Source organism: Lonchura striata, chromosome 4 (assembly GCF_050655825.1).
Source record: "Lonchura striata isolate lonStrDom1 chromosome 4, ASM5065582v1, whole genome shotgun sequence".
NCBI classification, from domain to species: domain Eukaryota; kingdom Metazoa; phylum Chordata; class Aves; order Passeriformes; family Estrildidae; genus Lonchura; species Lonchura striata.
The window spans coordinates 28,515,277-28,529,621 of NC_140706.1; the positions used below are offsets into that span (position 1 = coordinate 28,515,277).

Here is a 14,345-nt window from a genome sequence, read left to right on the forward strand (position 1 = left end):
TGCTCGGGAGGAAGACAAAACAAAACAAAATTTAAAAATTCAAAACAACCAAACACAAACTCAACAAACCTATAAACCAGATAAAACAATCAATTTTAGACAAAGGTTAAATGCTATCGTTCTTTTGACTGACAAAAACTAAAAATGCATAAAAATGAGTCAGCTGGTCCAATGAGAAATAAAAACCAGATTACATTCATTTGAAGGATCAAAGAAATGTTAATTTCATAAGATTTTTAAAATGTGAAGCTCAAAAATGTTCATGTAATTATCTGTGTTGCTAGATATTTATCCAAATCAACACTCTTTAGGTTTTACCATTCTTCTAGTGAATGAGATATTAATGGAATAAATTAACTCACAGTGAATAATTAGAGACATAAGTCAAAGAGCACACATCCATATTGTGACAGTATATATATCTCTGAAATAAGTCAAGACAGAAATAAAGGTTTTTAAAAGTAGATTTTAAGTAGGTTATTAAACAGGTATTTTGTAATTTTTATTTTTTTTCAGTCATGATTTCTTCTCTTTACCCTCAGTTTCAATTAAATACAATGTTTAGGGGTTTATTTATGTAGTGAATTTTATAAAAAAAAATTCCCTCAATGACATTTCTCAATTTTCCCAAAGCAAAATCTGGCCAGGATTTAAGACCTTGGATCATCTTATCATATCCTGGCAGTTTTCATTCTAGTTGTGTGAAAATGCCTTATGCATCCAGAAACTAAGTACAAAAATAGTTTAATCAACTTTCTCCTCATAATGAATTTCTACACATTTATTTAGCCGGTCATTGTAAGAAAAACGCAATGTATGATTTAATTTTGAGATTTTAAGTAACTGGTTAATTTTATACAAATTCCATTTTCTTGTGCTTTAACTTTATATATTACCTAAAAAAAATTACTTTCATTAAAAATATTTGAAAAGCCAACTTTTAGATCATGACAATGTCAGAAGTAGTACTGGTCCTAAAACTGTGAATATAGTCCAATGGAACAGACCATTTGCAACACAATCATTAAATACAATGGTATTTTATTCCATCACCACAGCCAGGCATCACTCAGTTCCCTCTGTATACTGTTCAACTCTGTGAGGCTTGGTGAAGCAAACTCTGCCCCTGCAGCTCATGGAGGGCCATAGGGAGGAGAAATCCACACCACAGCCCATGGAAGATCCCATGCTGGAATAGCCTGAGGGGGCAGAGTTTGTGACCCCATGGAGAGCCCATGCTGAAGCAGGAGCCTGTCTGGACCTGTGAACCCATGGAAGGGGCCCATACCTCCTGCTGAAACTGTCACCTGGAACATAACACTACTCCTAGACATTTTCATTACTGATTGATTCTCTCTGCGTTATTCCCTTAATTCATAGAAAGAATGAAAACACAAAGGCACTTTAAAATATAAATTCACAGTATGACAGCATCTAGAGCCAATATTCATTTGGGTTGATAAGGAATTGGATGAGCTGTAGAGCTGCAGATACAGAAGAGCGATAGCTAAGCAAGGAAAATCATACCATCATTTAGAGGGAAAAAAAAATCCAAAAAACAATCTGGTCATGACTAGCCCTAGCTCAACAAACACATCATAAAGATGATTGACCTGAACCAGCTAGCCCTCCCCACTCACCCTGAAAGTAACACAGCCTCTTGGCCAGCAGTTAATGCTGTGAAGTCTTTTTTGGTATGACACTACAGCAGCCATTAATTTTGCTTCCCCTCACACAGTATGTGGCATTAAGCTTATAGCAGAAGATAATTCAACTGTTTTATTTATAAGAAAGTTTACCCTACATGGTGAAAAATGCATCATACAGAGCAGGAAGTGCTATAAGAACCACAGCACTTCTTGTGTAATAAATACACGAATGTTATATCTCAACCTTGGCTTTAAAATCAAGACTTGCGATGAAATCAAGAAGCTCATTATAAAAACAAATAAGATGGCAAGAAAGTGATTTGTATCTTTTGAGAAAGTCTGATACATAAATGGATGAATTTTCCTAGAAAGGATTTAAAATGCCAAGCACCTATGCATGAAGATCTTCCTGTAACTTCCAGTATGGGTTGAAACAAATGAATTGTTCCTTCTCTTTTGAAGTGTTTGGTAATCTAGAATACTTCCAAAATTAACAGAAAAATATTTTATTATCTTGATTTGGTTGAGATTATATCAAGATTTGGATTGACAAGGTAGTAGAGCTGCATTCTAAGATATTTAAATATTGGAGGGAGATAGTAACTTCCTCTGAAATTTTTATATGGGCTACATCTGACACCTGCTAAGTCTTCTTCTTTTGGCATTAGCCATTCAAGCCTTTCAAAGGCAGCCAAAACTGTGTCAGCAGCTGACCTTACTACAAACAGTTATTGGGTCACAAATCATTTGCCAGATAAGATAAAAGCCTCATCAATCTATTGTACATTTCAGGCAAAACAGCATAAATCTTTATTGCCCCGATGGGCAATTTTGTATTTGTTGGATTTTGCTTATTTTTCTCTTTAGCATAATTGGTATCATTACTAAAACTGCCTTGGCAGCTCAAAAGGATTTGGAGAATGTGGCTCTTCTGAGTCCTGTACTAGGAAGTGTCATGGAATCATAGAATGAATTCAAAGAGGTGATCTGGAGGATGGACACTAGACAAACTGTGCCTCACAATAAAATAAAAAACTTATTTATCATAGACTACTTTTGTCACGTAGGTGTCAAATCAGAGGTATTTCAAGATTCTGATCTGAGGGTTGGATGCTTTTTTGTTCTTCTGTGGATTTTTCTTCTTGCAACTTTTAGAAATGAAGGTAGAATTTTACACAAGACTTCAAAACTGTGTTTTCTCATGCAGACATTTGGAAATCCCTTTTCACCCTTGAAAACCTAAAGGAAAAAAGATATGCAAATAACTTCACTATTAGGCTGTACATAAAGTCCATTGATTACATAATTTATGTAATTTGAAGTTTAATAATTCAGAAGAATCTGATTTTTTTTCTTGGCCATGAAGTACAGTTTTGTAATCAATGTCAATGAGGCTTAAATCAGTATGTTTTTACTGACAATTTTCTGGGCTTTATGTTGACAATTAGAGTTTAATTTTTTTCCTAACTCAATACAGATAGATTACTTCAGAGACTTCATTTTAGCCACAGGCAGGACAGCAGCTGAGGCACACAGTTTTCTCCCTGGGATGTCAGTGCTTACTAAACACTTACTGAAACAATTGTCTATAAAAGGACAATAAATGTTTGCATCTTGGATATTGCTCTCCAATAAAATTATCACTTCACAAAAATGAATATCAGTCACCTGATACTATTACCATTATTAGTGCGAGCATTATGGCTGTTCTGTTCAACATATTTAATTGTAATGTTCTCTGCACAATGAAGTTCACAGCATGTTAAAAGAATAAATAATCATGTAATGAATAGAATCATACTTTTTACCACTGTTCTGTGACTTGAAATATTTCTAAATAATAATAATGTGCTATACTGGATTTTCAAGGAAGCTGGATTCAAATCCAGCTCAGGCTTGATGTTTCTCAAAAAATATGCCTTTCTAAGCAACATTTTCAAAACTCAACCACATTTCAGTACATTTTTATTGCATTTTTAAAAGAATCTTTGGTTTCAAAAACTTTCTCATTATTTCACTCAATTTTGCTTTACAATCATCTAGTTGTATGTGGTGTTTGAGAATAACTTTTTGAGGTGTTCTATACCGGGTGGGATCACAGAAGTCTAGTAACAGCAAGACAAGATTCCATATAGCTGAGTTGTCTAAGAGAAAAGCAGATGCCTAAGGAGACAGGCTGCTGAAAGATACAACAGCATTCTGCCCTACCTGTTATGGGTCTCTGGACTTCATCTAAAATATTCCTTCTGCTAGACAAAGAGATAAATTTTATCTTAATGAATAAATTATAAAAGAGTAAAATTATAAAATAGCAACAAAGTCAGGAAAATTACTGCAAACCATTTGATCTCAGTTTAAAAAACCCACCACTTTTCTCTTAAACCTAGTGGGCCTTCATCACTGTTGCTCTACATATCACAGTAAAGCACAGCACATTGACAAGTGCTAGGACCAGCACTTTACATTGCTCACTCAGCGCCTTCTGTTAAGGCCACTGAGAAGATAAAGAATGTCTTTGCTAAGGATATTTCATCAGGAGAAAATGTGGCAACCACATCAGTGGAACATAGCAGGACCAATATTTCAGTAGCTTCACAAAAACTGGCACTAATTTTCCTCTGGGAATGATACATTTTGTTAAATCATTTTCAGTAGATGGTGACAAAAGTGTAATCTTCAAGAGTCAGGAAAGATGCTTTAAGAGCGGCAGATTCACCTAACTCAGCTGGACTGGAAGGAGCAGATGGAATGAACACTTTATGAGGAAATACCTTCTTTAAATAGTTCATTGCTGCCTGTAGTTTAGAGTCTAAATTTCATGTGATAGCATAATCATGTAGACTCCAACAAAAGAAGGGGAAAGATAGGAAATATGAATGAAAACTTGAATTTCTAGAAAGATGGAAAATAAGCTTATAAATACTGTTCCTTTTCCTCTTATTTTCATATATGTGTAGCATAACTCCATCGTATGGCTAGAACACCAGTACTTGTAGATCAGAATCCACATACTTGTCTCTTCTGGCCTAAAACACATAACTCTGTTAATTCATATGAAAAATAACATGGGCCAGATATCAGAGTATAGAAAAAGCTGCACTGACTAAGTGCTACTATATGAAGAAAAGGAGTGTTTCTAAAAAAGAGACTGATTACATTTTGGGTTTTACTTGTATCTGTTGAACTTCTTCAGTAATGTACACAGGCACAAATACACTGATTCTTTTTTACACCAGTTTTACCTTAATGTGAATTTAATGTCCTCATATACAATATTAATTGATTCTCCATCCCTTCAGGATATTAATCAATAGTAATCACAATCATATAGATAAGTAATCACAATTATATCAATATGCAAACTAAGCATGGATCAAATCTTACTACTATCCAAAGCTCTAAAAATATAAGCTGAATTTCACCTGTCTGCCTGATAAGAGTACAGGCAGAAAAGAGTTAAATTCACCTTAAGAAGAGGACAGAGCCTACTATCAGAATTAGATTTAAAAGTACATATATGTGTGTAAATATAGATAGATAGATGACCTAGATATAGATAGATAGACAGACAGACACACATAGAGTAGTTAATTTTATAGCATCTATCTGAAGGTCTAAACCTTCAGAACTGTTAGACTGAAGATTCCTGCTTCAGTCTAAAAGAATAACATTTTTAAAATATAACAAGAGAGATGTTTTACCAGGGAGTAAATATTAACATTCTGGTCACCACAGTTTTACCAAGATACCACTCAGGAAAAACTCAATTCTTAAAATGCTCTCAGAATAAAGATTTATGTCATTAATCTATAAGTATACCATGTACTTTAGATGGTACCAAAAAGCTATGGAAAACATATAAGTAGTCTGTGCAGGGAAAAGGAATGTAAGTTTATATGCTTTTAATTTGGTATAATATATAGGACTCTAATTTGTTTCCCTTTTTGTCTTCAGCATTTCCTCTCTTTAATTAGCTTATTCATCCTTCTGGTTATTAATGGATGCAACCCTGATCAGCAGTTTTATAATTTATAAATGTGGCTTCACGGTGATGGCTTGTTTCTGTGCCTATCTCTATAAACCATCTTCATGGCATCCTAATATCGTAACAAAAGACTACCCATCTATCTAGCACCCACATGACCAATGACATCTCACCAAAAAAGAATCCAAACTGAGAGATGCTCAACATGAAGTGCAATTTGTAACACTTTCAACAGAAAGAAAACTTCAGAATCATGTTCATCAGTAACCAAAAAAAAAAACCAGTGGAGAAACAATTTCTTATTACAGGAAATTTGAAATTATTGCTTACTGCATTTTTAAAACTTTATTCAATAATGAAACAATTTAGTTATGTGTTTTAAAGTGCAAAAAAAATTTGTTTTTCTTTTGAGATGTTAGTTGATCTGTTGGAAAGAAACATAACAGTTTTGGTTGCAAGCTCCCAAATCACTTAGGATCCCTAGGTGAGAAAGATTTTAATAATATTTTCCAAACCTATTTGAAACATGGTTGACAGTGTTAAATGTGTAGTATTAATTATGAAAAGGAGATCTAAACTCCTATATCACCCTGGCAATATTTTTCATCAAAAATGGAAGCACACACTTTAGAATAATTTCCACCTTCTCACTTTCTCCCTTCTACTTCTGTTTGCATTTACTTCTTCCTGAAAATGCATGCAAAAGCACTGTCACTGACCAACAGTCAACTTGTTTGAATTTAGCAAGATACAAAGCACTGAAGAGGAAGCCCAATCACACAAGAGCTGTTTCCTTTTCCCTTTTAAGAGGGGTTTCAAGTACTTACAAATAATGAAGCCATTTAATATGTAATTTTTCAATCATACCTTTCTTCCATATTCACTAGATAAGTTGGCAGTACTAAGAATGTTTTTTACTTTTTTTTCCTTTGAGTAATTAATAGGATGCTACCACATCATGGGTTAAACAATATGAGTTTACTCAAATAACTTCCAGGTGAAAAACATCCACTTCTTTCAGGTACTGTGGGAGAACTAGATAGATTCAGGTGGTCATCTATATCTCATTTTTACTGCATTCAGTTCTTTACTGGAAGGAACTGGGATAAATCCTTTGATAGTCTAATGCAGGCAGAGGCTTTTCCTGGCTTTCCTCAAATGATTAATGAAAATCAAATGAGATTCACCCTACAGAAAATGAGCTCTTCCTGCTGGAGAAAAAAAAAAATCAATATAGCTTGATGAAAAGACGACTGATTGGAATTGAACAAATAAGGACTTCTTTTCATACTAAGAAGAGATTGAAGGAGGGAGGAGCCAGTGCCAATGCCATTTTTTCTTCTAAGATACATGTAAGCACAGTTGGAAGAACGGAAGAAAAAAATAACTGTTCTTCGCTGGAACTCTACTGAGCCAGCTTTATCAATAGACAGTGTGCAGCTGCCTGTCCCTGCAAGAAGCCATGGACAGCAAAATGGAAAACTGACAAATATCAAACACTTGATTTGTTTGGAGACTCTTACTCAAAAGTCATTACTCAGTCTAATTCTTGGGAACAGGATATTCAAGAGTGATCAAGTACAGAAAAGAGAGACAAATGATCTGGAAGAAAAAAAAAAGACTGGAAAACAATCTTTGAAGATGCTAGTGTGAAGACAGCTATAAAAATACAGAAAAATGAGCAGATGTCCTCCAGAAGTCCATTTTAACCCTACAAGTGATTTAGATAGCTGTGGGTAAGGGGGAAATCCTAATAAATGAGCTGTGAGAAAGACTGGCATGATTCTATCAGTATGGTTGTAAAAAAATATGTGTAAAGAAAATAAGAAAAATACAAAAAAAACCCAAAAAAAAACCACAAAAAAAGCCTAATAACAGGGACATAGCTGTGACTCAAGAAACAACAATTTTTGCAGTAAACAAAGAACTGGGAAAATAGCCAAACATTCACTCTTCAATTTTGCAAAAGTAAGCTAATTCTCTGGGTATTTTGGAAAGGCAGTGACCAGATCAGCAGAAAACACCTTTGCATATCCTAGAAACTATCTGTGACTGTCCAAAAGCAAGAAGCAACTCTTACTGAGAACGATCCAGGAAATTAATGAAACTTCCAGGGTCAGAAAAAATCCTCAGCAACACAAAAACAACAAAAAAGGGAAAATATTATTTATTCAATACCACCCTATCACACATTTCTTATAAACAAATAAAAGCATTCAGAGTTTCCTTTAGATAAAATTGGTCAGGTTAATATGCCATGTTTTTTATTATTCATCACTAATTTGGCTACTGTAATTTTGCCAGTAATTAAGTCATTCCCATCGATGCTTGCCAGAATCTCAACAGGAATGCTAAACTTTAGGACAGAGACAAGTTGCAGGAAGTATGGTGGAACCAGAATCTCCCATTTGACCAACTACCCACTCACTTTTGGATCAATGAATCAAACCTTCTGATCAGAAACGTTCAGACTAGATCCTGTATAGTTAGTTTGCAAAAATCCAAATCAGCTTACTGAAATTCATCCTTTATATTTCTTATAAGGAATCTTTTGTACAAAAAAATCCTTAGATTTAATATTTATGATCAACCAACCTACTGATAGATAGCATTTAAACCTGAAAATACTTTCTAACACTTATAGAAAATTCCTCATGCATTGATGCATTTTTCTTCAGTAACAGTAATTTTTGGTGGACATACCCTACATTTTGGTACATTTTTTTCTTCTTTATGCAAACTTCTGGTTATGCAGCTTTTGCAGAATTTCAGCTTTCAAATATCAATGGACTCAGGACTTTGATTAAAGATTCTAGAGACATTCCATGCTGAACTCCATCTCTGTGGAAAGCTGATTCCTCACTAGATTCAGAGCCTATTAATGAGGTATAGCTATAAAGCTATAAAGACATTCCTTTAGAGAAAATGACCTCATAATTGCCTGAGCCTACCCATTCCTACCATTCCTTATAAATCTCACCCCAATCTGCTAAAGCAACAGGGAACCTGGCATTCTTAGGGTTTCAAAGCTTTAAATTCCTTGCAACATAATTAGTGCATTCAAAATAATGAATGCATAAAATTATTTTTTGAATCATCTTCCTTAGTCATCTGAAATAGAGGAAATACAAATCAAGCACAGGAAATAGACATATTGGGAATTAGCTATCTTATAGACTGAGCTTTTGATGACCAACAGGCCTATGAAAATAAGTAGCAACAACTAAATAATTAATTTAGGGGATATTGTTTAGCAGAAGCTGGTCAACAAATTGGGATCCTGTCACAAAGTATTTATTAACAGAGGAAAAAGTGGTTAGATGTAAAAATTTCATTTATCTGTTTCAATTCTGTCTCAAAGAATAATTACTTTATAATAAGATGTAAAATAGAAAATAAAAACTTGGCTTCATAAAACATTTTTACTAGTGCACCTGAACATTTTGCAAAATAATTTTTAAGTGGATTAGCTATCATATCACATAATGATATTTTTCTGAACTGATTAATGTATTATCTGATTGAATGCAGCAATTACGAGCCTCTTTTTGTTCAATATTTTCATTAAAAACTTCAGAGAATTGCTATACAGCATCATTTACTTACAAAACCACCACTGAAGATTAAGAAATGTTATTCAAAGAATTTTAAAATTCCTAGTATTATGAATACTAAAATAATCATACAGCAATTCATTATTTAAAAATATGCAAGTTGATTCTCAGAAAGATACTGAGAATAAAAAGTCTGTTATTAAGTGGCAAAAAATATTTTAGGAATCTTCAAAGGAACAAGGAAACATGAGGCTGGTGATGGACAGGGAAAAAAAAAAGCTCAGTAAAGCCAAGAGTGTCTAGCTGAGACAGGAACAGGGACCATTTTCAGAATTCATAGTCAGAAGCATCATAGTGCAAAGGAGGATAGTAGCACTATTTCTACACCTCAGGGAAGACAGAACTTCAAACACTGCATTTCTAGTACTTCACAGAGAATAATAAAAAAAGAAGAAAAACTACTGGGCAGACAAAAAAATACTTATCTCTGGCTTTTTTTAAATGAGTATTAAAACTCAACCGCTCAATGCTCACATATTCTAGCTAGGAACTACCCTACTCTCTTTTTAAATTCCCTAGAAGGACTTCACCTTAATACTCCTCACTAGAAACTACTACTGGAGTAGCAAGGCATTGCACAGCTACTTTTTGGGCTGTCTGAGGAAGCACGATCCTCATCAAATCTTCCCAATGTATGTACAGCTTGCTTGGAGCTTGGTCACAACAGTGCAGATTTCTTCCCCTCTGAAGCCTCAATGCCTGTAACCAGACACAAGCTCAGGAGCAAATTGTGCCCACTTGCAAATTTGTACACCAAGTACACATTCATCAGCATCAGTACCTTCCTTATGTTTTCACTAGGCCACCTTGGGAAAATACAAGAAAACCCTCACAATAAGCACTACAAACATACATAGGACAAAGAGAAATGCCTGATCAAAATACTGTTCTTCCCTGAGTCTACAATGCTATTCATTGTAAAAAAGGCAATACTGTACCGTAAAAGTGAAAAATTATGGGTATAACTAGGATGGAAATGGCCACCACGTCTTCAGGATTCTATGACTGGGCAGGAGATTTTGTCTATTTATTTACAAAAACTAGAAAAGAGTGGGTAATCATACCCTGTTTGGACTTAGAAGTTCTAAAATGCTATTTTTTTACTTTAAGGATAGAATTACTTATTTGTTTTAGAACAATATGTATGGCTTTTGTAGCCATTAAATATTTCAACCCAAAATTTTAGTGATCTTCTAAATTAAGCAAAATCTATGCATACTATGCTATGCTAGTCCCATTTTGATATATCTAGATTGAAATCAATCATTTATATTGGATAAATCAATCTAGCAGAAAAAAAAAAATATCAGCGTAACCACTATCATTCATAATAAGTTTTCCTTCAAGAGTTTAGATTGATCTTCTTGTTTATGTACAAAACATCTCATTTTATCATACAGGCTTTTAAATTTCAGGCAGACCAAAAAAATTGAAACTGCTGTATTCCCCCGAGCCCCTTGTACAGAAACATATTTCACCTAATGAATACAAAAATCTTTCAGCTGGCTCTTTATTATTGCTGGGGTAGAGTGAAATTTCTCAATAGTAGGTTGTATGGGGGTATGTTTCAGATTTGTGCTAAAATCAGTGTTGATATTAGAGGGATGCTTTTTTCATTGCTCAGCAGCACTTGCACAGAGCCAAGGCCTTTTCTGCTTTTCATACCACCCCATCAGCAAGGAGACTGGGGGTGCAAAAGGCACTGGGAGGGGGGATAGGCAGGTCAGCAGACCCCAACTGACCCAATATGTGGCATCATGCTCAGGATATAAAGCAGGGAGAAGAAGGAGGAAGAGCAGTGAATTGATTCCTTGATTTGCTTGTTTTTGGCAGCTTTTGCTTTGCCTATCAAACTGTTTTTATCTGAACCAACATGGTTTTTTTTATTTTTACTCTTCTGATTCTCACCCCCTTCCAGTGGGTGGAAGAGTGGGCAAGAGGCTGTGTGGGGCTTAGTTGCTGGCTGGGGTTAAACCATGACAGAGGTGAAGTCTTTATACTTAGCGTAGGAGAATGGGAATTACTGCAATTTAAGATTATATCCATTTAATGATGAATAGCAGTTTTCTTGAGCAAGACTAACTTCTCTGAATTAATATGGATAAAAATTTAAAGAGGAAAAAGTTTAAAAATGTTGTGATTAAAGGAGACATTTATTGCATCCTTTAATTATGAATAGCTTGGATTATGAAGCACCTATTGCTAAAAGAAAATGAAATACAGTTCTACATTACCTTGTTAGAAACTACTACTTAAATACTATTTCTGAAGCATTGACAAATTTGGTTAGGAAGTAACTTCTATCTCTACTTTGTGTTTTATGCATTCAGCCCAGAGAAGGTGAATAATTCTTGCCTTAAAAGTCAAGTTTCTAGGACATCATCTCATGAGATCCACGGAAAATGTTTTGAAGGCAATCTGGCACATATACAGATAAAACTGGGGCCTCTGTCCTAGAAAAGGAATGAATTTAATATTGCAGTTTAAATTTCTAGGTCAGGTGTATCAGTATACTGGTTATTAGACTCCTTGGAAACTCAGTTCTGTGTAAAAAAATTTTTAACTGAGAATTTCTCTTTTTTGAGTGCGAATTGTATTTCTACTCTTCATAACAAGGCAGAATCTTGCTGACGTAAAAATTATTATCTACAAAAATATATTTAGAGTTGCTTTATATTTGTTGGTAAAGATCTCCTGCTGCAACTTTATGCACTATGCTATTTGTTTGAATAATTTATCCCATTACTTTTACAAGACTAGTAATAGAACCATGCAATGGAATAGAGCTGAAAGGTATTAAAGGCATCAACAACTTATAAGGACTTGAAATAAACAGAAGAATCAAGTCCCCACCATATCATCATTACAGTTAAACAAAAGTGAGGATGTCAATGGGTATTGAGGATATATCCTAAAACATGCACACAAACTCAGCTAATACTGAAAGCACCAGGCCACTGTGAAATCCTAGACAAATGGCATATTTCACTTACATATTCAAGTTGCAAATTCAGCAACATGAAGAACAACAATTAAGAGAATGAAATCACATGATCAGACATCACTGTGGATACAATTCTTGTATGGCATTTATATGGTCCCCACCAATCCAAAGAGAAAAAGAAAAAAAATAATGTTTATGAGTAGAAAAGAGAGAAACCACAATTGGCTTCTGCTAAAGTGCCCAATTCAAGCTATAGCAACACACATAGGAAAACTCTCAACAATGTATTTTCTACACTTCACAATTTAAAATACACTTCAGCTGTATTTCAGCTATTGTGCACCAAACGAGTTACACACGCTATAAAAGTTAGAACACTGAACAAAAAGAAAAAGAGGTAAAAAAAATACATAATAGCAGCATACCAAGGAACTTAATTTACAATAAATAGGAAACACTATTTCTAAGAAAAGAAGCAAGCTCTTTCTATGCAAGAGCAGTAGACTGTGAAGAAGTGCCTGAATTTGAAGTCAATATTCAAGAGTGTTCTGATATCATTCCCTTCAGTCAATAGTGTACTTAAACACACTGACAATTGTTTTTTGACCTCTTTGTGTGCTGTTGGTGTTCCTGCTTTTTTTCCTGTGTGCCAGTATATTTCAGTAAAATATACTTTTATATACTTGTCTGTATAAACATTTAGAAAGCACAAATATGCTATACATTCAGAAGCCTCTAATAGCAGTATTTTACTACAAGATATAGCTTTTGTGTGATGATGATTCAGGAGGACAATAATATGAATAGATGTATTCACAAGGGAGCTGTTAAAACTGTTATCGCAGTTATAATAAGTATAAAAACTTATTAAATATATGCCTATGTGATCAGTTGGTTCAAATAAAAAGTGCATTGAAATCAAAATTTATGAAGTTAATTAGCTTAAAATATATGGATATTTCTCTTATACAAATTCCAAATTGACATAAGTATCTCAAAAGCATGACTACTGTAGTGTAACTGGACAAATCACCATCTTACACTTTTCAAAAACTTCTCCTTGTAAGCATTTTTTTCTGAGCTTAAAGCTAAGGAGTTGTTGCCATTTGAAAAGTAGACAAATTATCAATATTTTGTACAATAATTATTAGAACTCCTTAAAATATCACCACAGTGTTGCAAGAAGCATTTAGCTTTGTCTTTTAATATATATGACCGTAAAATAAATTTTTAAAAGTTTCTAAATGCATCAACTGAAAGCACAGCCTACACTAATCAAAGCTGCAATTTTCCTCACTGTCCAAGATTGGTGCAACAACTGTCAGGTAAAGCTAAAAGTTTCCTGCTGATTCAGGAATAATTGGAAATAATTTAGCCAGACAAGCCCAGGATCAGCCTCGATACATATTTCTAGCAGGAGAACAGAAAGATTCCTAAGGTTCTAAGCATATCACACCCACTCCAATTCCTCCTCATATAGTTGTTCTGGTCACTTAAAATTTGGACAAGAATTTCCACTTATTTTCAGAAAAACAAGGACACAGTGAAAACTAAGAGGCAAGTAGAAGAATAGGAGAGAACAATGTGCCAAAAATTAATTAATTAGTTGTCACATTTGATTTAGGAACCATCTAACCCTAATAAGGTCTGCCAGCCATGAGTATAGTCTAAAGTGGTCTGGAAATGAAAATCTAATCTCCATCTGCAGCCTTATTTTAGAGACATCAGCATCATTATTTTGCATGAAAACTTCCAAACGCAATGACCAGACCTTTCTATAAGTGCATGCACAAGCTTTAATAAATCCCATTTACTCAAAACAAACCAACAACAAAAAGGTGTTTCAGAAATTAATAAATTAAATAAAATTAGTTTTTTATTTTGTCATATAGAAATGTAATCACCAGAGAACACATTTACCTCCACATACAGAGCTAAAATCTGATAAAATCTCTAACACAAAAAGTGATCCCATTATTACTTGATCTCCTTCCAAAATGCACATTATGTCAGAATTATCCTGATTATAAAGAAAGTAATTTGAAAAAAAGCACAATAGCATTCTGATAATTTTCACTCTAAATCTACTCTTCAATATAATAAGATACACCACCAATCCATTGTAGAAAAAATTGATAAAACTTGAATACTAG

General features: G+C 34.0%; 1 protein-coding gene across 7 annotated transcripts in view; it reads right to left on the minus strand.

Annotated features, from left to right (window-relative positions):
* The window catches only part of SGCZ (sarcoglycan zeta), a 413,238-nt gene that overhangs the window by 198,122 nt on the left and 200,771 nt on the right, over positions 1–14,345 (minus strand). The window lies entirely within an intron of this gene.